Consider the following 26,788-nt stretch of genomic DNA (forward strand, 5'->3'; position numbering starts at 1 on the left):
TCAGTAAGTAACTTTTAGCATTTTTGTTGCCAATTTAAGTTAATCTAAGGGTTAAGTCATGGCAGGAGAGCTCGGACACATGGTATGCTCCTCCTGTACCATGTGGGAACTCAGTGACACTTCCGGTGTCCCTGATGACTATGTGTGCGGGAAGTGTATCCGCCTCCAGCTCCTGACGGTCCGCGTTGCGGAATTGGAGCTGAGGGTGGATTCACTCTGGAGCATCCACGATGCTGAGAATGACGTGAGTAGCACGTGTAGCGAGTTGGTCTTACCTCAGGTGAAGGGTCCACAGCCAGCTAGGGAATGGAAGACCAGCAGGAAGAGCAGTGCAAGGAAGGTAGTGCAGGGGTCCCCTGCGGTCATCCCCTGCAAAACAGATACACCGCTTTGAGTACTGTTGAGAGGGATGACTCATCAGGGGAGGGCAGCAGCAGCCAAGTTCATGGCAACGTAGCTGGCTCTGCTGCACAGGAGGGCAGGAAAAAGAGTGGGAGAGCGATAGTTATAGGGGATTCAATTGTAAGGGGAATAGATAGCGTTTCTGCAGCCGGAACCGAGACTCCAGGATGGTATGTTGCCTCCCTGGTGCAAGGGTCAAGGATGTCTCGGAGCGGGTGCAGGACATTCTAAAAAGGGAGGGTGAACAGCCAGTTGTCATGGTGCACATTGGTACCAACGATATAGGTAAAAAAAAAGGGATGAGGTCCTACTAGATGAATTTAAGGAGCTAGGAGCTAAATTAAAATGTAGGATCTCAAAAGTAGTATTCTCGGGATTGCTACCAGTGCCACGTGCTAGTCAGAGTAGCAATTGCAGGATAGCTCAGATGAATACGTGGCTTGATCAGTGGTGCAGCAGGGAGGGATTCAAATTCCTGGGACATTGGAACCGGTTCTGGGGGAGGTGGGACCAGTACAAACTGGACGGTCTGCACCTGGGCAGGACCGGAACCAATGTCCTAGGGGGAGTGTTTGCTTGTGCTGTTGGGGAGGAGTTAAACTAATATGGCAGGGGGATGGGAACCAATGCAGGGAGATAGAGGGAGACAAAATGGAGACAGAAGCAAAAGACAGAAAGGAGATGAGTAAAAGTGGAGGGCAGAGAAACCCAAGGCAAAAACCAAAAAGGGCCATTGTACAGCAAAATTCTAAAGGTCAAAGTGTAATAAAAAGGCAAGCATGAAATCTCGGTGCCTCAATGCAAGGAGTATTCGGAACCCAGGAGAGGGCTCTGAGCTAGTTAGAGTGGGTGAGAGCTCAGATGAACAGGACCCCAAGAAAGAATGCAAAAGGCAGGAGGCAACAGAGCAGAGTAGCGCTGGGGTAAGTGTAAACCACAAGGTGATAGGAAGGGACAATATGTATGAATATAAAGGGGCTGCAGGAGGGGTCAAAACTAAAAATCATGGTTTAAAAACTTGTATTAAAACACTCTACCTAAACGCATGCAGCATTTGAAATAAAGTAAATGAGTTGACGGCACAAATCATTACAAATGGGTATGATTTGGTGGCCATTACAGAAACGAGGTTGCAGGGTGGCCAAGACTGGGAATTACACATACAGGGGTATCTGACAATTCGGAAAGATAGACATAAAGGGAAAGGAGGTGGGGTAGCTCTGTTAATAAAGGATGGTATCAGGGCAGTTGTGAGAGACGATATTGGCTCTAATGAACAAAATCTTGAATCATTGTGGGTGGAGATTAGAGATAGTAAGGGGAAAAAGTCACTGGTGGGCGTAGTTTATAGGCCCCCAAATAATAACTTCATGGTGGGGCGGACAATAATCAAGGGAATAATGGAGGCATGTGAAAAAGGAACGGCAGTAGTCATGGGTGATTTTAACCTACATATCGATTGGTCAAATCAAATCGCACTGGGTAGCCTGGAGGAGGAATTCATAGAATGCATACAGGATTGTTTCTTAGAACAGTATGTTACAGAACCTACAAGGGAGCAAGCTATCTTAGATCTGGTCCTGTGTAATGAGACAGGAATAATAAACGATCTCCAAGTAAAAGATCCTCTCGGAATGAGTGATCACAGTATGGTTGAATTTGTAATACAGATTGAGGGTGAGGAAGTAGTGTCTCAAACGAGCGTACTATGCTTTAACAAAGGGGACTACAATGGGATGAGGGCAGAATTGGCTAAAGTAGACTGGAAACACAGACTTAACGGTGGCACAATTGAGGAATAGTGGAGGACTTTTAAGGAGCTCTTTCATAGTGCTCAACAAAAATATATTCCAGTGAAAAAGAAGGGCGTATGGGAAGGGATAACCAGCCGTGGATAACCAAGGAAATAAAGGAGAGTATCAAATTAAAAACCAATGCGTATAATAAAGTGGCCAAGGTTAGTGGGAAACTAGAAGATTGGGAAAATTTTAAACAACAGCAAAGAATGACTAAGAAAGCAATAAAGAAAGGAAAGATAGATTACGAAAGTAAACTTGCGCAAAACATAAAAACAGATAGTAAAAGCATTTACCAATCGATAAAACAGAAAAGAGTGACTAAAGTAAATGTTGGTCCCTTAGAAGATGAGAAGGGGGATTTAATAATGGGAAATGTGGAAATGGCTGAGACCTTAAACAATTATTTTGCTTCGGTCTTCACAGTGGAAGACACAAAAACCATGCCAAAAATTGCTAGTCACAGGAATGTGGGAACAGAGGACCTTGAGATAATCACTATCACTAGGGGGGGGGGGGGGGGTAGTGCTGGACAGGCGAATGGGACTCAAGGTACACAAGTCCCCTGGTCCTGATGAAATGCATCCCAGGATATTAAAAGAGATGGCGGAAGTTATAGCAGATGCATTCGTTATAATCTACCAAAATTCTCTGGACTCTGGGGAGGTACCAGCGGATTGGAAAGCAGCTAATGTAACGCCTCTGTTTAAAAAGGGGGGCAGACAAAAGGCAGGTAACTATAGGCCGGTTAGTTTAACATCTGTAGTGGGGAAAATGCTTGAAGTTATCATTAAGGAAGAAATAGCGGGACATCTAGATAGGAATAGTGCAATCAAGCAGACGTAATATGAATTCATGAAGGAGAAATCATGTTTAACTAATTTACTGGAATTCTTTGAGGATATAACGAGCATGGTGGATAGAGGTGTACCGATGGATGTGGTATGTTTAGATTTCCAAAAGGCATTCGATAAGGTGCCACACAAAAGATAAAGGTACGTGGAGTCAGAGGAAATGTATTAGCATGGATCGAGAATTGGCTGGCTAACAGAAAGCAGAGAGTCGGGATAAATGGGTCCGTTTCGGGTTGGAAATCGGTGGTTAGTGGTGTGCCACAGGGATTGGTGCTGGGACCACAACTGTTTACAATATACATAGATGACCTGGAAGAGGGGACAGAGTGCAGTGTAACAAAATTTGCAGATGACACAAAGATTAGTGGGAAAGCGGGTTGTGTAGAGGACACAGAGAGGCTGCAAAGAGATTTAGATACATTAAGCAAATGAGCTAAGGTTTGGCAGATGGAATACAATGTCAGAAAATGTGAGGTCATTCACCTTGGGAAAAAAAACAGTAAAAGGGAATATTATTTGAATGGGGAGAAATTACAACATGCTGCGGTGCAGAGGGACCTGGGGGTCCTTGTGCATAAATCCCAAAAAGTTAGTTTGCAGGTGCAGCAGGTAATCAGGAAGGCGAATGGAATGTTGGCCTTCATTGCGAGAGGGATGGAGTACAAAAGTAGGGAGGTCCTGCTGCAACTGTACAGGGTATTGGTGAGGCTGCACCTGGAGTACTGCGTGCAGTTTTGGTCACCTTACTTAAGGAAGGATATACTAGCTTTGGAGGGCGTACAGAGACGATTCACTCGGCTGATTCCAGAGATGAGGGGGTTACCTTATGATGATAGATTGAGTAGACTGGGTCTTTACTCGTTGGAGTTCAGAAGAATGAGGGGTGATCTTATAGAAACATTTAAAATAATGAAAGGGATAGACAAGATAGAGGCAGAGAGGTTGTTTCCACTAGTCGGGGAGACTAGAACGAGGGGGCACAGCCTCAAAATATGGGGGAGCCAATTTAAAACCGAGTTGAGAAGGAATTTCTTCTCCCAGAGGGTTGTGAATCTGTGGAATTATCTGCCCAAGGAAGCAGTTGAGGCTAGCTCATTGAATGTATTCAAATCACAGATAGATAGATTTTTAACCAATAAGGGAATTAAGGGTTACGGGGAGCGGGCGGGTAAGTGGAGCTGAGTCCATGGCCAGATCAGCCATGATCTTGTTGAATGGCGGAGCAGGCTCGAGGGGCTAGATGTCCTACTCCTGTTCCTAATTCTTATCTTCTTATGTACCTCATGGCCAATGCCAAGCACAACAAAGTCTCTCAGCATTTGTTCAAGGAATCCATCAAATTCGCAATGTCCTGCAAGGCGCCTTAGTTCGGCAACATAGCTCGCCATTTCCTGGCCCTCCGATCGTTGACGAACCGATACCTCGCCATCAAATTGCTTTCCTTAGGATTTAGGTGCTCCTGGACCAGCGTACACACTTCTTCATAGGATTTGGTTGTTGGTTTTACCGGAGCTAGAAGATTCTTCATGAGGCCATAGGTTATTGCCCCACAGATGGTAAGGAGGATCGTCCTTCGTTTGGCAGCATTTTCGTCCCCTTCCAGCTCGTTGGCCACGAAGTATTGGTCAAGTCTCTCCACGGAGGCCTCCCAATCGTCCCCTTCTGAGAACTTCTCCAGGATACCAACTGTTCTTTGCATTTTTGCATGGTTGTTCGTTACCTCGTCGCCAATTGTTACGCTCATAATAAAGGATGAAACTGACTACTGTAAGCAATGAGTAAGTGTGACCTTAGCTCCTTTAATTCGACTCCAGAGGGCAGGTACTGCGTGGGTGGCCTGCTTATATACAGTGCTCCCAAGAGATGCTGGGATCCCTTGGGATTCCAACAGGTAGGCGCTCTGGTGGTGGTGTGATACAGATGGCCAAGGGTTAAGTACATAACAAAGTGAATAGTGACAGTGTCGTGACTTCTGGATATCATCCCCCAGCCTCTCTCACTCTCCCCCCAGCCTCTCTCTCGCTCTTTGGGTCATACCTGCCGCTCTCGGCCGCAGTCTATCAAAAAATGTGCAGTACAAATAGTTACATCGCTCGACAAAGTCCACAGTGGCAACCTGGATACGAAATTGGCTAAGTGACAGGAAACAGAGTAGTGGTGAACGGTTGTTTTTCCGACGAGAGGAAGGTTTACAGTGGTATTTTCCAGGGGTCGGTTCTAGGATCACTGCTTTTCTTAATATATATTAATGACTTGGACATGGGTGTACAAGGCACAATTTCAAAATTTGCAGTTGGCACAAAACTTGAAAGTGTTGTGAACAGTCAGGAGGAGAGTAATAGACTTCAGGAAGACATAGACAGGCTGGTGAAATGGGCGGACATGTGGCAGATGAAATTTAACGCAGAAACATGCGAAATTATGCATTTTGGTAGAAAGAATGAGAGGAGATATAAACTAAATGGTACAATCCTACAGGGGGTGCACGAACAGAGAGACGTGAGGGTATGTGTGCATAAATCGTTGAAGGTGGCAGGGCAGATTTAGAAAGCAGTTAAAAAGGCTCACATGACCCTGGGCTTCATAAATAGAGGTATCGAGTACAAAAGTGTGGAAATTATAATTAACCTGTATAAAACACTGGTTCAGCCCCAACTGGAGTACTGTGTCCAATTCTGGGCACCACACTTTAGGAAGGATGTGAAGGTTAGAGAAGGTGCAGAAAAGATTTACGAGAATGATTCCAGGAATGAGGGACTTCAGTTACGTTGATAGGTTGGAGAAGCTAGGGTTGTTCTCCTAGGAGCAGAGAAGATTAAGAGGAGATTTGATAGAGGTGTTCAAAATCTTGAGTCTGGATAGAGTATTAGTGAAGACAAAAGATTAGTGAAGACAAACGTAGGTCCCTTGCAGTCAGATTCAGGTGAATTTATAATGGGGAACAAAGAAATAGCAGACCAATTGAACAAATACTTTGGTTCTGTCTTCACGAAGGAAGACACAAATAACCTTCCGAAAGTACTAGGGGACCGAGGGTCGAGTGAGAAGGAGGCACTGAAGGATATCCTTATTAGGTGGGAAATTGTGTTAGGGAAATTGATGGGATTGAAGACTGATAAATCTCCGGGGCCTGATAGTCTGCATCCCAGAATACTTAAGGAAATGGCCCTGGAAATAGTGGAGGCATTGGTGATCATTTTCCAACAGTCTATCAACTTGGGATCAGTTCCTATGGGCTGGAGGGTAGTTAATGTAACACCACTTTTTAAAAAGGGAGGGAGAAAGCGGGTAATTATAGACCAGTTAGCCTGACATCAGTGGCGGGGAAAATGTTGGAATCAATTATTAAGGATGAAATAGCAGCGCATTTGGAAAGCAGTGACAGGATCGGTCCAAGTCAGCATGGATTTATGAAGGGGAAATCATGCTTGACAAATCTTCTGGAATTTTTTGAGGATGTAACTAGTAGAGTGGACAAGGGAGAACCAGTGGATGTGGTGTATTTGGACTTTCAAAAGGCTTTTGACAAGGTCCCACACAAGAGATCGGTGTGCAAAATCAAAACACATGGTATTGGGGGTAATGTACTGAGTGGATAGAGAATTGGTTGGCAGACAGGAAGCAGAGAGTCAGGATAAACGGGTCCTTTTCAGAATAGCAGGCAGTGACTAGTGGAGTGCCACAGGCCTCAGTGCTGGGGCCCCAGCTCTTTACAATATACATCAATAATTTGGATGAAGGAATTGAGTGTAATATTTCCAAGTTTGCAGATGACACTAAACTGGGTGGCGGTGTGAGCTGTGAGGAGGACGCTAAGAGGCTGCAGGGTGACTTAGACAGGTTAGGTGAGTGGGCAAATGCATGGCAGATGCAGTATAATGTGGATAAATGTGAGGTTATCCACTTTGGGGCAAAAATGCAAAGACAGAATATTATCTGAATGGTGGCAGATTAGGAAAAGGGGAGGTGCAACGAGACCTGGGTGTCATAGTTCATCAGTCATTTAAAGTTGGCATACAGGTGCAGCAGGCGGTAAAGAAGGCAAATGGTATGTTGGCCTTCATAGCTAGGGGATTTGAGTATAGGAGCAGGGAATTCTTACTGCAGTTGTACAGGGCCTTAGTGAGGCCTCACCTAGAATATTGTGTTCAGTTTCGGTCTTCTAATCTGAGGAAGGACGTTCTTGCTATTGAGGGAGTGCAGCGAAGGTTCACCAGACTGATTCCCGGGATGTCCGGACTGACATATATGAGGAGAGACTGGATCAACTGGGCCTTTATACATTGGAGTTTAGAAGGATGAGAGGGGATCTCAAAGAAACATATAAAATTCTGACGGGACTAGATAGGTTAGATGCGGATAGATTGTTCCCGATGTTGGGGAAGCCCAGAACCAGGGCTCACAGTCTTAGGGTAAGGGGTAGGCCATTTAGGACTGAGATGAGGAGAAACTTCTTCATTCAGAGTTGTTAACGTGTGGAATTAGCTGCTGCAGAGTTGTTGATGCCAGTTCATTGGCTATATTCAAGAGGGAGTTAGATATGGCCCTTATGGCTAAAGGGATCAAGGGGTATGGAGAGAAAGCAGGAAAGGGGTACTGAGGGAATGATCAGCCATGATCTTATCGAATGGTGGTGCAGGCTCGAAGGGCCAAATGGCCTACTCATACATAGAAACATAAAAAATAGGTGTAAGTAGATAGAGAGAAACTGTTCCCATTGGCAGAAGGGTCGAGAACAGAGGACACAGATTTAAGGTGATTGGCAAAAGAGCCAAAGGTGATGTAAGAAAAAACTTTTTTACGCAGCGAGTGGTTAAGATCTGGCATGCACTGCTGGTGGAGGCAGACTCAATTTTATCTTTCAAAAGGGAGTTGTATAATTATCTGAAGGGAAAAAAATTGCAGGGCTACGGGGAAAGAATGAGACTAGCTGAGAGTCGGCACGGGGTCAATAAGGCAAATGGTCTTCTTCTGTGCTGTAACCATTCTATGATAAAATAAAGTTCTGATTTCAAAAGAATATTCTTTATTCAACAAGCAATGCATATTCAAATACTCAGTTCAGTTATCGTGCACCGTTGGAAGGGCATCTGTAAAGTAAGTGCTCAAGTAATCTGTATACATCTACATTCAGCTTCCAATAGATACATGGTTTAGTCTCAGAATGCACTTTGTCACAGATGTGCAATCATGCATATTGGGTTATTGTACACATGATAAAAGTTATTCTGCCTCTGCATCACCTGATTTTATACATCACACATTTTAATTCTGCATTAACATTGTGTAGATTTTCTTCAGTTTTTTTTTTCATGTCCCTGCTTTCCTGTAGTCTGCAATTTGGGTTAAGGATAAGACCCCCAATTGTAGGCAGGGGTGAGGAAGCTGGATTACTACTTGATGTGTTGCTGCCACACAATTTTCCCTTCAGGCCATAGCTGTTATATTCTGGGCCAGTCACTGTAGTGTTGTTTCTTGCAGCCTGAGTCCATTCCAAGCGGGCCAGAAGTGGTAGCACACATAAGACTTTAGTGGGTTATTGTCTGAGGGTTGTGGCAATGATTAGAGCTGCATGAGCAGTAGGAAATCAGTCAGTCCATATCGCTTTTGGCTTACTAACACTACATAAGAACATAAGAAATAGGAGCAGGAGTAGGCCATTTGACTCATATAATAAGATCATGGCTGATCTGATCTTGGGCTCAGCTCCACTTCCCTGCCTGCTCCTCATAATCCCTTAGCGTTCAAAAATCTGTCTATCTCCACCTTAAATATGTTCAATGACCCAGCCTCCACAGCTCTCTGGAGCAGAGAATTCCAGATTTACGACCCTCAGAGAAAAAATTCCTCCTCCTCGCAGTTCTAAATGGGCAACCCTATTTTAAAACTATGCCCCGAGTTCTAGATTCCCCCACGAGTGGAAACATTCTCTCTGCATCTAACTTGTTAAGGCCCCTAAGTATCTTGTATGTTTCAATAAGATCACCTCTCATTTTTCTAAACTCCAATGAATATAGGTCCAACCAACTCAACCTTTCTTCATAAGTCAACCCCCTCATCTCAGGAATCAACCTAGTGAACCTTCTCTGAACTGCCTCCAATGCAAGTATATCCCTCCTTAAATAAGGAGACCCAAACTGTACGCAGTACTCTACGTATGGTCTCACCAATACCCTATACAGTTGTCGCAAGACTTCTCTGCTTTTATACTCCATCCCCCTTGCAATAAAGACCAACATTCCATTTGCCTTCCTGATTACTTGCTGTACCTGCATACTAACTTTTTGTGTTTCATGCACAAGGACCCCCAGGTCCCTCTGTACTGCAGCAGTTTATAATCTCTCTCTATTTAAATAATCATGTTTTTTTATTTTTCCTGCCAAAGTGGAAACCCCACTTACCCACATTATACACCAAATGTTTGCCCACTCACTTCGCCTATCTATATTCCTTTGCAGATTCTTTGTGTCCTCCTCAAAACTTGCTTTCCCTCCCATCTTTATATCACCTGCAAACTTGGCTACATTACACTCGGTCATCAAAGTCATTAATATAGATTGTAAATAGTTGAGGCCCCAGCACCGATCCCTGTGGCACCCGAGTAATTAGTTTGCCAACCAGAAAATGACCCATTTATCCCGACTCTCTGCTTTCTGTTAGTTAGCCAATCCTTTATGCATGCTAATATATTACCCCCAACCCCGTGAACTTTTATCTTGTTCAGTAACCTTTAATGTGGCACCTTATTGAATGCCTTCTGGAAATCTAAATACACCACATCCACTGGTTCCCCTTTATCCACCCTGCTCATTACATCCTCAAACAACTCCAGCACATTTGTCAAACATGATTTCCCTTTCATAAAACCATGCTGACTCTGCTTGATTGAATCATGCTTTTCCAAATGTCCCGCTACTGCTTCCTTAATAATGGACTCCAGCATTTTCTCAATGACAGATATTAGGCTAACTAGTGTATAGTTTCCTGCTTTCAGTCTCCCTCCGTTTTTAAATAGGGGCTGTAAATTTCCGGTTTTCCAAGCGGCTGGGTCCTCTCCAGAATCCAGAGAATTTTGGTAGATTGCAACCAATGCATCCACTATTTCTGCAGCCACTTCTTTTCAAGACCCTAGGATGCAGGCCATCAGGTACAGGGGACTTGGCCACCTTTAGTCCCATTATTTTAACCGAGTACTTTTTCTTTAGTGATCGTGATTGTTTTAAGTTCCTCCCTCCCTATAGCCCCATGATTATCCACTATTGGGATGTTTTTAGTGTCTTCTACCATGAACACTGATAAAAAATATTTGTTCAAAGTCTCTGCCATTTCCCTGTTCCCCATTATTAATTCCCCAGTCTCATCCTCTAAGGGACCAATGTTTACTTTTGCTGCTCTCTTGCTTTTTATATACCTGTAGAAGCCCTTATTGTCTGTTTTTATATTTCTTGCTAGTTTACTTTCACATACCATCTTCTCTCATTTTTTAAGTCGCCCTTTGCTGATTTAAAAAAATTTCCCAATCCTCTGGTCTCCCACTAATCTTGGCAACATTGTATGCCATTGTTGCATCCAATGATTTCTTTAAAATCTCTAGGGTTTTTGCCTCCATTACTCGATCTGGGAATCCGTTCGGGTATTTTGGAGTCCTTGTGCGAAGAACTCCCTTTTACTAGTTTGAAGCTGTGTCCCCTTGTTCTTCTCTCACAATTTAGTTTGAGGTGATTTTTTACAGATATACCTTTTCAATGCCTTCTGAAAGTTCATGTGTGCAATATTCATTACTTTAGCTACACTCTGATTTCTTCAAACAAATGAATGACATTTTTCAAACAGGCCTGTCCTTTTCAAATCCACGCTGAGTAGTCCTACTCACCCTTAGCTTTCTGTTTACTAATTGTTACCATATAATGGACCCTATAAAAGTTTGCACACAACTGAGGTAAGATTGGCTGGTCAATAGAAAGCCTGGTTAATAAATTTTCTCTTCCTTGAACCAGGGGTGTAGTATTGCCACCCTCCAATCATTCAACATCATTTCTTGTTTTTGAATATTTTCTGAAAATCACTGTGCCATTACTATTTCTTCCCTAACCACCTTGTATATTCTGTGATGCGTGCTAACTGGGTCTGGTGACTTTTTAAATATTTGTTCATGGGATGTGGGCATCATTGGCAAGGCCAGCATTTATTGCCCATCCCTAATTGTCCTTGAGAAGGTGGTGGTGAGCCACCTTCTTGAACTGCTGCTGTCCGTGTGGTGAAAGTACTCCCAACAGTGCTGTTAGGTAGGGAGTTTCAGGAATTTGATCCTCTAGCACCTAGACAAGGGCAGCAGGCTCATGGTAACACCACCACCTGCAAGTTCCCCTCCAAGTCACATACCATCCTGACTTGGAAATATATCACCATTCCTTCAATGTCGCTGGGTCAAAATCCTGGAACCCCCTACCTAACTGTGGGAGTACCTTCACCACACTCTGCAGTGGTTCAAGGCAGCAGCTCACCACCATCTTCTCGAGGGCAATTAGGGATGGGCAATAAATGCTGGCTTTGCCAGCAACACCACATCCTGAGAATGAAGTAAAAAAAATATGGTTTATATATGAGACCGATTTGGAGTATTATGTATCCTTTTTGGCTCTGAAGGAGGACATTTTGGCTTTGGATAAGATTCAAAGAGAAACAAAAATGTTGTCCAACCTAAGTTCACTGAGCTATGTAGACTTCATGCCTTTGGTTTGGATTCACTGGAAAGGCATAGACTTAGAGAGTATCTTATTAAAGGTTATGACATCATTAAAGGCATTGATAAAATACAAGTGAACACATTGTTTGGTGAGGTGTGGTTGGTGAGTTACTTTGGATGTTTTGAAGTTTTATTTTTCCTCCACCCGAGCAACAGTATTCCAGAGCCAGTAGTAAGGACTGACTCCTTCCAGTCCTTCAAGCAGGCAACAAACACATTATTAGAGAACTTTGAGATCACTGCAAAAGGAAGGCAACTTTTGGGTAATAAATGATAGGGGTTGGGGGCCCCTGATTGCTTTTGAATGATCAGAGAAGAATTTTTGACAGCGGTTTCTTGAATTGGTTATGGCTTTGGGGGTGGGGGCGGGGAAAGAGAAGCTACAGGAAAATGTGTAAGCTCATATGGGCCCCTAGTCTTTTAGCATTTTGCGTGCATAACATAACTCATTGTTTAAGCTTAGAAGCGAACAGCACAGAATCCCCAGGTAAGTTTGGTAACATCATCATCTGAGAGAAGTGGCATAATTCTTTCAGCAATGACTGGAGCAGACACTCTGGGAATGTGCTGAAATTTAATGAAGACATTAAATAGGATGGGTGACAATGAATAAATTTGCCTCAATACCAGACAAATCCAAAATTTGGTTGTAGATTTCCACCTGTCGATAAAAGCCATATAAAAATCGATGAAAGAAATGTAAATGGGATTCCTCTGTGCCTTAGATATCCTGCAAATAACAACCTGCCCTACATCGTCCTCAGGAATTAAATATTACACCATAGGCCTAAAAATATTGATATACATGCTCCAACAATCGAGAGAATATTGTTAAAAACTACCAGTGACATAAGGAGAAACGGTTTCCAGTAGCAGAAAGGCAGAAAGGTCGGTAACCAGAGGTCACAGATTTAAGATGATTGACAAAAGAGGCGACATGCAGAAACGTTTTATTATGCAGTAAGTTATGATCTGGAATGCACTGCCTGAAAGGGTGGTGGAAGCAGATTCAACAGTAACTTTCAAAAGGAAATTGGATAAATACTTGAATGGCAAAAATTTACAAGACTATGGCAAAAGAGCAGGGGAGTGGGACTAATTGGACAACTCAATCAAGGAGCCGGCACAGGCACGATGGCCACCTTCTGCTGTGCTGTATCATACTGGATACTATGAAATAGGAATTAAAAATCAGCAAGATCCCAGTTCAGGCCAAACTGAACCTACATGGTCTGAATGGGCAATTATAATACTGGGATAGGCATTTACCACTGAGCTATTGATACGGCTTCTCTTCAGGATATTGTAAACTTGGGTTATATGTCTGCCTCGGTTTTTCCTAATGAGAAATAACTACTCACCCAGCAACACAATAGATGTTTACAAGAGAGAGTGCATACACTGTTTATTTTCTAAAGTTTACATATACACACTGAAAAATATTTTCACCTTGAAGATACCTTCAGACAGGAATCTCTCTGTGCTCATCCTAAGCACAACCATTCAGTAACTGTTTTCTGTAGACGAATGGACCATTTGATGTAATCTTTCCACAATACCAGCCCATTGCACCTTTACCGCCATGTGGCCAAGTAGACCTTGGTTTGACGTCTCCTCCAAAGAATGGCATCTATTATAATGCTGCACTAGAGTGTCAGCCTAGGTAATGTGGCCAAGTCCTGGTGGCAGAATCAAACCCATAAATCTTCTGCCCCAGAGGAAAGAATGTTACCAACTGAACCATGCTGACAAAGGTATCACCCCTAAAATATTTGGGATTATGGATGGGGCCATTTCAGTAGAATAAAATTCCTGCAAGATTTGGGAGATTTTTCCTTCCATGGTCTCTTTAGAAAAAAAAAATGGTATTTTGGGAGCCATTAAGATTTACTGCTTCAATCCCATCAAAATACTGGAAAAAAGTTTTGGCAGACATGCATCTGACATATCTGCACATTTCTAGGTTGTGATTTTACTTAAAATGTTTCCAGAAATGGGAGATGTAGTAATGCTGAGGTTTAGTGCACTCAAAAGTGTAAGCAGTTAGCTGGGGAAAATGTTGGGCCTATTAAGGACCCAAAAGGAAATCTTCATGTTGTGGCAGAGGACATGGCTAAAGTATTAAATGAGTACTTTGCACCCATCTTCACAAAGGAGGCGGATGAGGTGACGGTTATAGTAAAACAGAGGAAAGTTATGGACAGGATAGCAACAGATAGAGAAGACGTACTAAAAAGATTAGCATTACTGAAAGTTGGTAAATCACCTGGTCCGGATGGAATGCATTCTAGGTTGCTGAAAGAAGGTAGAAATAGCAGAGGCATTGGTCACAATCTTTCAATCCTCATTGGATACAGGAGTAGTGCCAGAGGACTGGAGGGTTGCTAATGTTATACCACTATTCAAGAATGGGGATAGGGATAAACCAGGAAACTACAGGCCAATCAGCCTAACATCGGCGGTGGGACAGTCATTGGAAACCATTATCAGGACAAAATAAATTTTCATTTGGAAAGGAATGAGTTAATCAAGGAGAGCCAGCATGGATTTATTAAAAGGCAAATCGTGTTCGACTAACTTGATTGAATTATTTGATGAGGTAACAGAATGTTGATCAAGATAGTGAGTAGATGTTGTGTATATATAAACTTTTGGAAGGCATTTTGACAAAGTGCTACACAAGATGCTTATTAAGATGGAAGCTCTTGGAATTATGGGGGAAGTGGCAGTTTGGATACAAAATTGGCTCAGTAACAGGGAGAAAAGGGCGGTGATGTTTTTCAGACTGGGAGGTGGTTTTACGTGGTGGTGCCCAATGGTCAGGTTTGGGTCCATTCAAACTTTTATAAACTACCTACATTCCGACCAAAGTGTCTCCCTGACAACGGAGGTAGCATGAGCCGGGAACAGCTGGAGGGAGATTTAAATATCAGCGTCTCCCTGACAACAGTGGCAGCTTGAGAGAGATTTAAACATAAGTGTCTCCCTGACAACGGAGGCAGCTCGAGCCTGGAGCTATTCCAGGTCCTGTCAAGAGGATAACATGAGAAATAAAAAGTAATAAAATTATGACATCACAAGGATGGAGGACAGTGATTGGTTCTTCCAGATTAATTGAATCACTGGTCAGGGAATTAATCTTAAAGACAGCTAATAACAGATTTAATTTGATTCAATTGCTGATTTTCTAATTTTAAACTTAATTTATTATAATTATGGTATATCTTTTGTTTAATTATAATTAATCTTTATTATATTGATTTTACTATTGTATACTCCTTATTGAATAATTTACAATGTAATTTAAATGTCGTCTTTTTTGTTTTTTCGCCTGTGTCTATCTGCGTGCGCATTTTGGCTGTCGCTTCGGACCCGAGCCTTTAACCTCTTTTTACATTTCCTTCTCGCGCTCTCAATGATCAATATCGAACATGTTGTAAAATTCTTGTGAAGGACCTTGGGACGTTTTACTACGTTAAAGGAGCTATATAAATAAAAGTTATTATTATTACACTCGGGTGTAGGGAGCAACATTATAAAGTTTGCAGATGATACGAAACTTGGCAAAGTAGTAGATAGTGATGAGGATAGTTACAGGCTTCAGGATGACAGAGGATGGTGAAATGGGCAGAAGCATGGCAAATGGAGTTTAATGAAGAGTAATGTAAAGGACTAATATGGAAAGATAGTACAGGTATACAATAAATGGCACTATTTTGAAAAGTGTAGATGAACAGAGATACCTTGGTGTCCATATACAAAGATCCTTAAAGGTGGCAGCGCAAGTTGATAAGGTGGTTAAAAATGCATATGGTTACTTGGGTTTATAAATAAAGGAATAGAATATAAAAACAAATAGATCATGCTAGAACTTTATAAATCACTGGTTAGGCCTCAGCTGGTGTACTGTGGACAATTCTGGGCACCACACTTCGGGAAAGATGTCAAAGCCTTAGGAGGGGTGCAGAGGAGGTTTACCAGGATGTTACCAGAATGAGGGACTTCAGTTATGAGGAGAGGTTGGAAAAGTTAGGACTGTTCTCCTTGGAACAAAAAAGGTTAAGAGGGGACCTAATACAAGTTTTCAAGATGAGAGGTTTTGAAAGAGAGAAAAATTATTCCTTTTGGCGAGTGAGTCAATAACTAGAGGTCATGGATTCAAAATCATTAGCAAAATATCTAACACGGGAGAGGAGGAGAATTAATTTTTTCCATTGAGTTGTCAGGATCTGGAATACTCCACCTGAAATGATGATGGAAGCTGATTACATAAATCATTTAAAAAAGTTGGATAGGTACTTGAGGATGAGGAAGTTACAGGGTTTTGGACAAAAAGCAGGGATGTGGGACTAAGCACAACTGGTCTTTCAAAGAGCCAGCACAGCAAGGCCGAATGGCCTCCTTCTGTGCTGTAAGTTTCTATGATTCTATGATTCTATGTTCAGTGTCCCAAAGCAGGGACTTCTAATCTGAGCTGTGTTCGGCATGGAGGTGTCGAGAGAGGTGGTTACTCAGGTGAAGACACCATGGAAGAAAAGTCGCCTTCTGCCCCATGCATGCATGGATGGATGGATAGAGACTAGACAATTAAAGGAGCTCGGCAGTGGTTCAATGCTAGGGTATCTGCTCCAGCCGCCCTCGTGTGTACCTGTCTACAGAAGAGAGTAATCCCTTACACATTGGGCGCATTCAATGAATCAATATAGAAACAGCTTTTTTAATATTCACTATTAAATATTTTCTTCACTCTGGTCACTCAGGCAAATGGGAAGGGAAAAAAAATGAGATTGTTCTCAATGTTATCATTAGTATTTCAGCAATATGAAACAGTGAGTGCGTGAAATATTCATACCGTGCAGCACAATTAGAAAGTCTGGCTTTCTAAACTTGGGCTGTTCCAAGGGAGAGCATTTTGAGTTCCATAAAACTAGACACAAAGACTAGTTTGGTGAAGAGTTAGGTTTATCACACAAGAAGCATACTATGCAAAATTAAAATGTGCTATCTTAAGTGCACTTTTTCCTATTGCATGTTGGTACCAGTATCTGAAGTACATCTGCTGACAATACTTCTTTCTGAAGATTCTGCAAAGACTAACTAACTTTTCCTTTATTTCCCCATGTCCTTTCCTGCATATCTCCAGTATTCCCTGAAAGCAGAAAAAAAATGAAATTTGCAAACTTGGGAGGTGTTTGGGCTGTTGCATGGAAACAAAATGTTCAAAACAATGGTCCTGAATTGCCTTGGGGCCAGCTGGGGTGGAAGTCCAGCAGCCAAATCATACCTGGGCAGAAAATAGTACACGACATGGTATTGGCAGGTTTGTGTCCGAAGATCTAATAGCAGAAGCTCCAACTGCCTCTGAAGTCTTGGCAATGAAAAAGGCAGATCCGGTGAGATGGCATCATTTATTGATTTCTGGTAGCTCTCACCTCAAGCGCCGAAAGTTTAAGACCCTGTTCAGATACTGGTTTCCCATACTATGGTGCAACAAAGTGGGGCCCACAGGAGTGTTCCAGGCTTGGACCATGGCCTGGAACACACCATAAAATTACAGGTTGCTAAATTTCAATTATATGGGGCCAATCTCATACTTGACAGAATTTTTAAAGCGGTCCCACCAGTTTTGCTCTCAAATGCCACATTTTTCTCCCTTATAAGCGGGTGTCCAAAAAGCACCGATACTGGTGCGGACATCCGCTTAACTTGCACAAATTGCCTTACCCCACAAATTCCAGTGGGTCAGTACCTCCTTCAAGTGGCACATTGCAATTCACATTCCATCACACTTACGGCAGCCGAACAGAGATTGTGGATATTCATGGCCAATGTCTCATCCAGGTGCTGATCTTGTGTGTAATGAGGTGAGCGTAGGGAGAAAGAAAGGAAGGTGACAAGATCGCACGGACTGTGGCTGTGCTGGTGATGTTACAGATTGAAGGCAGTTTTAAAGCTTTTCCTGCATCTCGTACATTTGAATGGAGTCCCTCCTGTATGGACTTTCTGATGGCTCAATAAATTGTGCGCACGATTGTATGCTTGTATGGCCGCTCTTCTGTGAGATTGGATGAGTTCTTGAAACCCTTTCCACAGCCAATGCAACAATAAGGGCTGTCGCCTGTGTTGACTTGCTGGTGTGCCACCAGTGTGCTGGAGCCCTTGATCCCTTTGTTGCAAGTTGAACACAAGTATGGTCTCTCCCCACTGTGTGTGCGCTGGTGCTTCACCAAGGACAATTGCTGGTTGAACTCCTGCTTGATTGAGGGGCACTGCTGTGGCTTTTTGCCAGCGTGCTTACGCTTGTGGGTCATTAGGTTGTGTGACAGACGGAACATCTTGCTGCATTTATACTGCAGCTCTCCCGTGTCGATCCGCTTGTGTTTCACCAAACTGGAATCCTGCTTGAACTCCTTCCCACTTTCGAATGGTTTCTCTTTTGTGTGTGCACGCCGGTGATTCACCAAGTGGCGTGATAGCTGGAACCCCTTCCCACATGTGCCACACTTAAAGGGCCTCTTTGGCGCGTGTGTACGCTGGTGCATCACCAGTGTGGATGACTGGCTGAACTCTTTCCCGCACGTTAGGCATTGAAATGGCTTCTCTCCTGTGTGTGTGCGCTGGTGCGACACTAGATGATGAGAATAGGTAAACTCTTTGTCACACGTGTTGCACTTGAATGGCTTCTCACCACTGTGAATGCGCCTGTGCCGGGACAGATTTGACGAGTCATTGAAACTCTTTTCACAGTCGGGACATTTGAACGGCTTCACTCCAGTGTGTGTGATCTCGTGTTTGCGGAGGCTGGACGGATGGTTGAAGTCCTTCTCACAGACCCGGCATTTGAAGGGCTTCTCCCCTGTGTGGACCAGCAGGTGCAGTTTGAGGTGCGAGTATTTGTTAAAGCTCTTGCCGCACTCAGAGCAGATGAAGAGCTTCAATCTATCTCGGGAACGCTGCCGACGTTCTGACCCTTTGGAAATGTTCAAAGTCATCCCTTTTTGGCACATCTCAGGTGACTCAAGAACAGAGTCTGATTGCCGCGTGTTTTCCATCGGCACTGTTAGAATCTCCTAAAACAAGTAGATCATAATTATGTTACAGTAGTGCCCAATTATTGCGGTCACAGATTACAGTGCAGATCAATTGCTGCCTGTTGAGAGTGATGCCCAATTACGGTCACAAGTTACAGAGGAACTGTCTGTCTCACCAATTGTTTTGTTAACCTTTTAACCTCCTCCTCCCTCCATCATAAACCTTTTACTCTCCTCCTCGCCCCCCCCCCCCATCATAACACTGACTCATTCTAGTATACTTTCTTTCTGTACCAACCACTCTCCGGTTTCTTGCCCAACTAAGTGTCCATTCTTCATACGTGCTTTGATAATGAATGTCAAAAGGCTATTGAATTACAGCCATGCTCAATTAGGAATTAGGACATGGCAAAGCGTAGTCGATCCGTCAGGTCCCCATCATTAACATCTGAGGGACTGGTGCCAAAGTTGGGACAACTGCCCCACAGAATAGTCAAGCAACAGTCTGACATAGTCATACCCACAGAATCATACCAATCAGCCAATGTCCCAGACTCCTCCATCATCATCCCTGTGTATGCCTTGTCCTATCGGCAGGAGAAACCCACCAGAGGTGGGGTCACAGTGGTATAAGTAGGGTGGAAGTGGTCCTGGGAGTCTTCAAGTCTTGTGGTTTCAGATCAAATATGGAAACGTGCTGCTCATTACAACCATCGCCCTAACTCAATTAATGTATCAGTACTCCTCCGTGTTGAACATGTTGGAGAAAGCAGTGAGATAGCAAGGGCACAGACAGTACTCTGGTTTAGGGACTTCAATGTCCATCACCAAGAGTGGCTCGGTGAGAGAACCAGTGACTAAGCTGGCAGAGTCCTGAAGGACATAGCTGCCAGACTAGACTTGTAGCAAATAGCAGAAACAAACAATTGTATAACCTGCTTGACCTCGTCTTCATCAAACTACCTGTAGCAGGTGCGTCTATTCATGACCGTATTTGGCAGGCATGACCACCACACGGTCCTGGTGGAGACCATGCCCCGTCTTCACACTGAGAACACCAATCATGTTGTATGGCACTAGCATCGTGTAAGTCGAATAGATTAATAGATCTTGCAGCTTAAAACTGGGCACCCATGTGATGCCATGGGCCATCAACAATGGCACAATCTGGTCTGACATATTCCTCACTCCTCCAAACCAGATGACAAACCCTAGTTTAAGGAGAAGTGTAGAAGAGCATGCCGGGAGCATGAGCAGGTGTACTTAAAATGAGGTACCAACTTGGTGAAGCTACAAGACAGGACTATATGCATGCTAAACAGCAGAAGCAGCATGTTATAGACAGAGTTAAACAATCCCACACCAACAGATCAGGATTAAAGCTCTGCAGTCTTGCCACATCCAGTTCTGAATGTGTGGTGGATAATTAGGCAACTAATCAAAGGAAGAGCCAACGGTTCCCTATAAGCTGCGCAGCCCTCTGCTGGTCTCACAGCCCAGGACCGGCATTTGCAATATTAAAGCATGAAATTGTGAGTAGGCCGTGCCCCCCCAAAAAATTACAGGAAACATTGGAGGAGACTCCATGAACATAGAAACAGAAAATGGGTGCAGGAGTAGGCCATTCGGCCCTTCGAGCCTGCACCACCATTCAATAAGATCATGGCGGTGCAGGCTAGAAGGGCCGAATGGCCTACTCCTGCACATATTTTCTATGTTTCTATGTTTCTATGTTTCACCTCAGTACCCCTTTCCTAATTTCTCTCCGTACCCCTTGATCCCTTTAGCTGCAAGGACCATATCTGACTCCCCGTTGAATATATCCAATGAACTGGCATCAACAACTCTCTGCGCTATGGAATTCCACAGGTTAACAACGCTCTGAGTGAAGAAGTTTTTCCTCATCTCAGTCCTAAATGGCTTAGCCTTTATCCTTAGACTATGTCCCCTGGTTCTGAACTTCCCCAACATCGGGAACATTCTTCCTGCATCTAACCTGTCCAATCCCATCAGAATTTTATATGTTTCTATGAGATCCTCTCTCATCCTTCTAAACTCCAGTGAATACAGGCCCAGTCGATCCAGTCTCTCCTCATATGTCAGTCCTGCAATCCCTGGAATCAGTCTGGTGAATCTTCGCTTCACTCCCTCAATAGCAAGGACGTCCTTCCTCAGATTAGACGACCAAAACTGAACACAATATTCCAGGTGAGGCCTCACTAAGGCCCTGTACAACTGCAGTCAGACCTCCCTGCTCCTATACTCAAATCCCCTAGTTATGAAGGCCAACATACCATTTGCCTTCTTCACCGCCTGCTGAACCTGCATGCCAACTTTCAATGACTGATGTACCATGACACCCAGGTCTCGCTGCACCTCCCCTTTTCCTAATCTGCCGCCATTCAAATAATACTCTGCCTTTGTGTTTTTGCCACCAAAGTGGATAACTTCACATTTATTCACATTATACCGCATCTGCCATGCGTTTGCCCACTCACCTAACCTGTCCAAGTCACCCTGCAGCCTTTTAGCGTCCTCCTCACAGGTCAGACTGCCACCCAGCTTAGTGTCATCTGCAAACTTGGAGATATTGCACTCAATTCCCTCATCCAAATCATTAATGTATATTGTAAATAGCTAGGGTCCCAGCACTGAGCCCTGCGGTACCCCACTAGTCACTGCCTGCCATTCTGAAAAGGACCTGTTTATCCCGACTCTCTGCTTCCTGTCTGCCAACCAGTTCCCTATCCACATCAGTATATTACCCCTAATACCACGTGCTTTAATTTTGCACGTCAATCTCTTGTGTGGGACCTTGTCAAAAGCCTTTTGAAAGTCCAAATACACCACATCCATTGGTTTCTCCCTTGTCCACTCTACCAGTTACATCCTCAAAAAATTCTAGAAGATGTGTCAAGCAGGATTTCCCTTTCATAAATCCATGCTGACTTGGGCCGATCCTGTCACTGCTTTCCAAATGTGCTGCTATTTCAAGGTCCACATTCCTGATCAGATCAGATCATATTTTTCCAAGAGCTCAGTCACTGTCACTAATAATTCTCATCATCATCATAGGCAGTCCCTCGAAAATCGAGGAAGATTTGCTTCCACTCCAAAAGTGAGTTCTTAGGTGACTGTACAGTCCAATACGGGAATTACAGTCTCTGTCACAGGTGGAACAGACAGTCGTTGAAGGAAAGGGTGGGTGGGGAGTCTGGTTTGCCGCACACTCTTTCCGCTGCCTGCGCTTGCTTTCTGCATGCTCTCGGCGACAAGACTCGAGGTGCTCAGCGTCCTCCCGGATGCTCTTCCTCCACTTAGGGCAGTCTTGGGCCAGGGACTCCCAAGTGTCGGTGGGGATGTTGCATTTTATCAAGGAGGCTTTGAGAGTATCCTTGGAAACGTTTCCTCTGCCCACCTGGGGCTTGCATGCTGTGTAGGAGTTCAGAGTAGAGCGCTTGCTTTGGGAATCTTGTGTCAGACATGCGAACAATGTGGCCTACACAATGGAGCTGGTCGAGTGTGGTCAGTGCTTCGATGCTGGGGATGTTGGCCTGATTGAGGACACTATCTTTGGTGCATCTGTCCTCCCAGAGAATTTGCAGGATCTTGCGGAGACATCGTTGGTGGTATTTCTCTAGCGATTTGAGGTGTCTACTGTATATGGTCCATGTCTCTGAGCCATACAGGAAGGCGGGCATCACTATAGACCATAAGCTTGGTGCCAGATTTGAGGGCCTGATCTTCGAACACTCTCTTCCTCAGGTGACCGAAGGCTGCGCTAGCGCACTGGAGGCAATGTTGAACCTCGACGTCAATGTCTGCCCTTGCTGATAATAGGTTCCCGAGGTATGGAAAGTGGTCCAGGGCTGTGCCGTGGATCTTGATGACTGGGGGGAGCAGTGCTGTTTGGTGGGATCAGGTTGATGGAGGACCTTTATCTTACGGATGTTTAGTGTAAGGCCTATGCTTTCGTACGCCTCAGTGAAGATGTTGACTACGAGTTGGAATTCAGCCTCTGAATGTGCGCAGACACAAGCGTCGTCTTCGTACTGTAGCTAGATGACAGAGGATGGGACAGTCTTGGATCTGGCCTGGAGACGATGAAAGTTGAACAGGTTCCCACTGGTTCTGTAGTTTAGTTCCATTCCAGCGCAGAGCTTGTTGAGTTTGAGGTGGAGCATTGCAGCGTGGAAGATTGAGAAGAGGTTGGCACGATGACGCAGCCCTGCTTGACCCCAGTACAGATGTGGATTGGATCTACATAAGAAATAGGAGCAGGAGTAGGCCATACGGCCCCTCGAACCTGCTCCGCCATTTAACACGATCATGGCTGATCCGATCATGGACTCAAATCCACTTCCCTGCCCGCTCCGCATAACCCCTTATCGGTTAAGAAACTGTCTATCTCTGAATAAATTTAAGACAATGTCCTGGCTTTCACACCTCGCACGACTTCCATAGATTTACAACCCTCAGAAGAAATTCCTCCTCGTCTTAGTTTTAAATGGGCGGCCCCTTATTCTAAAATTATGCCCCCTAGTTCTAGTTTCCCCTATCAGTGGAAACAACTTCTCTGCATCCACCTTGTCAAGCTCCCTCATAATCTTATACGTTTCGATAAGATCACCTCTCATTCTTCTGTGGTGGATCCGTTGGTCAGGATCACGGCTTGCATGTCGTCGTAGAGCAGGTGGAGGATGGCGACAAACTTTTGAGGCAGCTGAAACAGAGGAGGATGCTCCATAGTCCCTCGTGGTTAACAGTGTCAAAGGCTTTTGTAAGGTCAAAGAAGGCCATGTACAAGGGTTGGTGCTGTTCCCTGCATTTCTCTTGCAGTTGTCACACCGTAAAGATCATGTCCGTTGTACCCCGTAGTGGACGGAATCTGCACTGTGACTCTGGGAGGAGCTCCTCAGCCACAGGGAGAAGACGGTTGAGGAAGATTCTAGCAATGACCTTCCCAGTGGCTGATAACAGGGAGATTCCGCTGTGGTTGCCGCAGTCGGACTTGTCCCCTTTTTTAAAAGATGGTCACGATTACTGCATCTCTGAGATCTCCCGGCATGCTCTCCTCCTTCCAGATGACAGAGATGAGGTCATGCATTCGTGCCAATAGTGCTTTGCCACCATACTTTCGTGCCTCAGCAGGGATTCCATCCTGATGCCTTGTTGGTCTTGAGCTGACAGAGCTTACTCTGTCGCTAATAACGGATTCGAGTAACTTCCCCACAACAGGCATTAGACTAATAGGTCTATAATTTCCTGGTTTCTCTCTCCCACTTTTAAATAATGGAGTGACATTGGCAATTTTCCAATCTAAGCGGACAATTTCTGAATTAAGAGTTTTGTAAGATCATGACTATAGCGGACTGAGTAGACCAGCCATATCAACAATGTAGCTACAAGAACCTAGCAGAGGTTGTGTGTTCTGTGACAAGTGGCTTACCTCCCGATTGTTCAGAGCCTCCCCACCCTCTAAAATGAATGTTAAGAATGTTCCTGGGTGCTGCCGCAACAAAATTCAACATGTTTGATGCCAGCTAGGACAAAGCAGTCTGTCTTGATTGGTACCCCGGACACTGATCTTTATAACCACCACAGGAGCTTCAGTAGGTACTATGTACAGGATGCACTGTAACAACTCTCCAAACTTGCTGCAACAGCAACTTCCAGCCCCAGCAAGGGGGTCAAGAACAGCAGGATCAAGTTCCCCTCCAAATCTCACACCATCCTGAGTTCGACATAAATTGCTGGTCCTTCATCGTTGCTGGGTCAATATCCTGGAATTTCCTACCTAACACCATCACCACAAAGACTTCAGCAGATCACTACCACCATCTCAGGGCAACTAGGGATGGGTAATAAAAATGTGGCCATGCCAACAGCACTCTCATCCCAAGAGTAAATTAATAAAACACTTGCAGCCATTCTGTGCAACATCCCAGGAACAGCAATGTGATGAATGTCCAGCCAATCTGTCTTTGGCGGGGTGTTGGTTGGGACAGAAACATTTACCTACAGACTAGGAGAGCTCGCCTGTGAACACTGCCATGAGACCTTTGACCTGTCCTGAACAGTCAGACTGGGCCTGTTTAACGTCCTATCCAAAGGTTAGGGCCTCTGCTGCTGTCACACTCCCCCAGTACTGCTTAAGCGACGTTTTCAAGTCTCGCAACGTTACCCATTGGGCTTAACCGAAACGACTAATTTAATGCGAATGCAATTCGGTTTAATTTCCGACCAAAGCGGTTAAAATGGCGGATCCAGCAAACTGCCTGATTGGGGGATGGGGAGCGCTCCCTCCCCGCTGGAAATTACAACGATCTTTATAACGGCCATCCTTAATTCAAACCTTTTCCCCCGCACAGATTGGTACCGTGGCCTTACTTACCGGGACGCGGCTTTAAGAGTAAAGATGCTCCGGCGACGCCTCTCTCCGTCTCCCGTCTCCACGCAACCGCTGCTCGCAAGCGGCTGGGTGCGCGCGCAGGCGCGTGTGTAGCTGGCTGGGTGCGCGCGCAGATGGGTGGCTGCCGCTCCGGAGATCGGCGACCATCCATCGGGAGCGCGGCGCACTCTGGGTAATTCCTTCAATCAACAAAGAAATGAGGTCCGGCAGCCTCTGTGGAGGGAGGGCGCCGATTTTTTTGTCAGAAGTTGCGCTATTTCTTCACTCCGGTGGAAAGAAATAGCACAAGCAAATTGCCCACGTCTTTCGGATGAGACGTTAAACCGAGGCCCATCTGTTCTCTCTGGAGTGGACCTAAAAGATCCCATGGCACAGTTTCGAACAAGAGCACGGGAGTTATCCCTGGTGTCCTGGCCAATATTTATCCTTCAAACAACGTAACAAAAAAAAGCAAAATACTGCGGATGCTGGAATCTGAATTAAAAACAGAGAATGCTAGATATCTCAGTGGGCATCTGTGGAGAGAAAAATAGAGTTAACGTTTCAGGTCGATGACCCTTCGTCAGAACTGGCAAATGTTTGAAAAGATATCTCGACTCTTTTTTCTCTTCCCACCTATATCTGCGACTCCTCCAACGATCTCCGTCACTTTAACAGTTTCCTGGCCCCCACCAAGATGGCCTGAAGGTGCTCCACTTCTTCGCGCAGAGGCCCAACCAGTCAACATCCATCACCACCCTCCTCCGCCTGGCTGAACTTGTTCTCACATTGGACAACTTCTCCTTTAACTCCACTCACTTTCTCCAAATTAAAGGTGTTGCTATGGGAACCTCATGGGTCCGAGCTATGCCTGCCTTTTCGTGGAACATTCTTTGTTCCATTCCTACTCGGGTACCTTCCCGCACCTCTTTTTCCAGCACATTGATGACTGTATTGCATACCGTTTCCTGCTCTCGCCCTGAACTAGAAAATTTTATTCACTTTGCATCCAATTTCAACCCTTCCCTCCCCTTCACATGATCCATCTCCAACTCTTCCCTTCCCTTCCTCAACTTCTCTGTCTCCATTTCTGCGGATAGGCTTTCAACCAGTATCCGCTATAAGCCCACTGACTCCCACGGCTACCTGTTCTTTCTCCCAGTTTCTCCATCTCCGTCGCATCTGCCCCGACGACGCCACCTTTCACACTAGTGCCTCTGACATAAGAACATAAGAAATAGGAGCAGGAGTAGGTCACCTGGCCCCTCGAGCCTGCTCCATCATTCAAAAAGATCACGGTTGATCTGATCATGGACTCAGCTCCACTTCCCTGCCCGCTCCCCATAACCCTTTACTCCCTTATCGCTCAAAAATCTGTCTATCTCCGCCTTAAATATATTCAATGACTCAACCTCCACAGCTCTCTGGGGCAGAGAATTCCACAGATTTACAACCCTCTGAGAGAAGAAATGTCTCCTCATCTCAGTTTTAAATGGGCTGCCCCTTATTCTAAGACTATGTCTCCTAGTTTTAGTTTCCCCTATGAGTGGAAATATCCTCTCTGCATC

The 26,788-nt window shown here is 44.6% G+C and overlaps 1 pseudogene; it reads right to left on the reverse strand.

Moving 5' to 3' along the window:
• The window catches only part of LOC139228724 (zinc finger protein 208-like), a 197,311-nt pseudogene extending 172,002 nt beyond the window's left edge, over positions 1-25,309 (reverse strand).
• Between the last annotated feature and the right edge of the window lie 1,479 nt (positions 25,310-26,788).

The sequence above is a fragment of the Pristiophorus japonicus genome, chromosome 2 (genome assembly GCF_044704955.1).
Source record: "Pristiophorus japonicus isolate sPriJap1 chromosome 2, sPriJap1.hap1, whole genome shotgun sequence".
Lineage (NCBI taxonomy): Eukaryota > Metazoa > Chordata > Chondrichthyes > Pristiophoridae > Pristiophorus > Pristiophorus japonicus.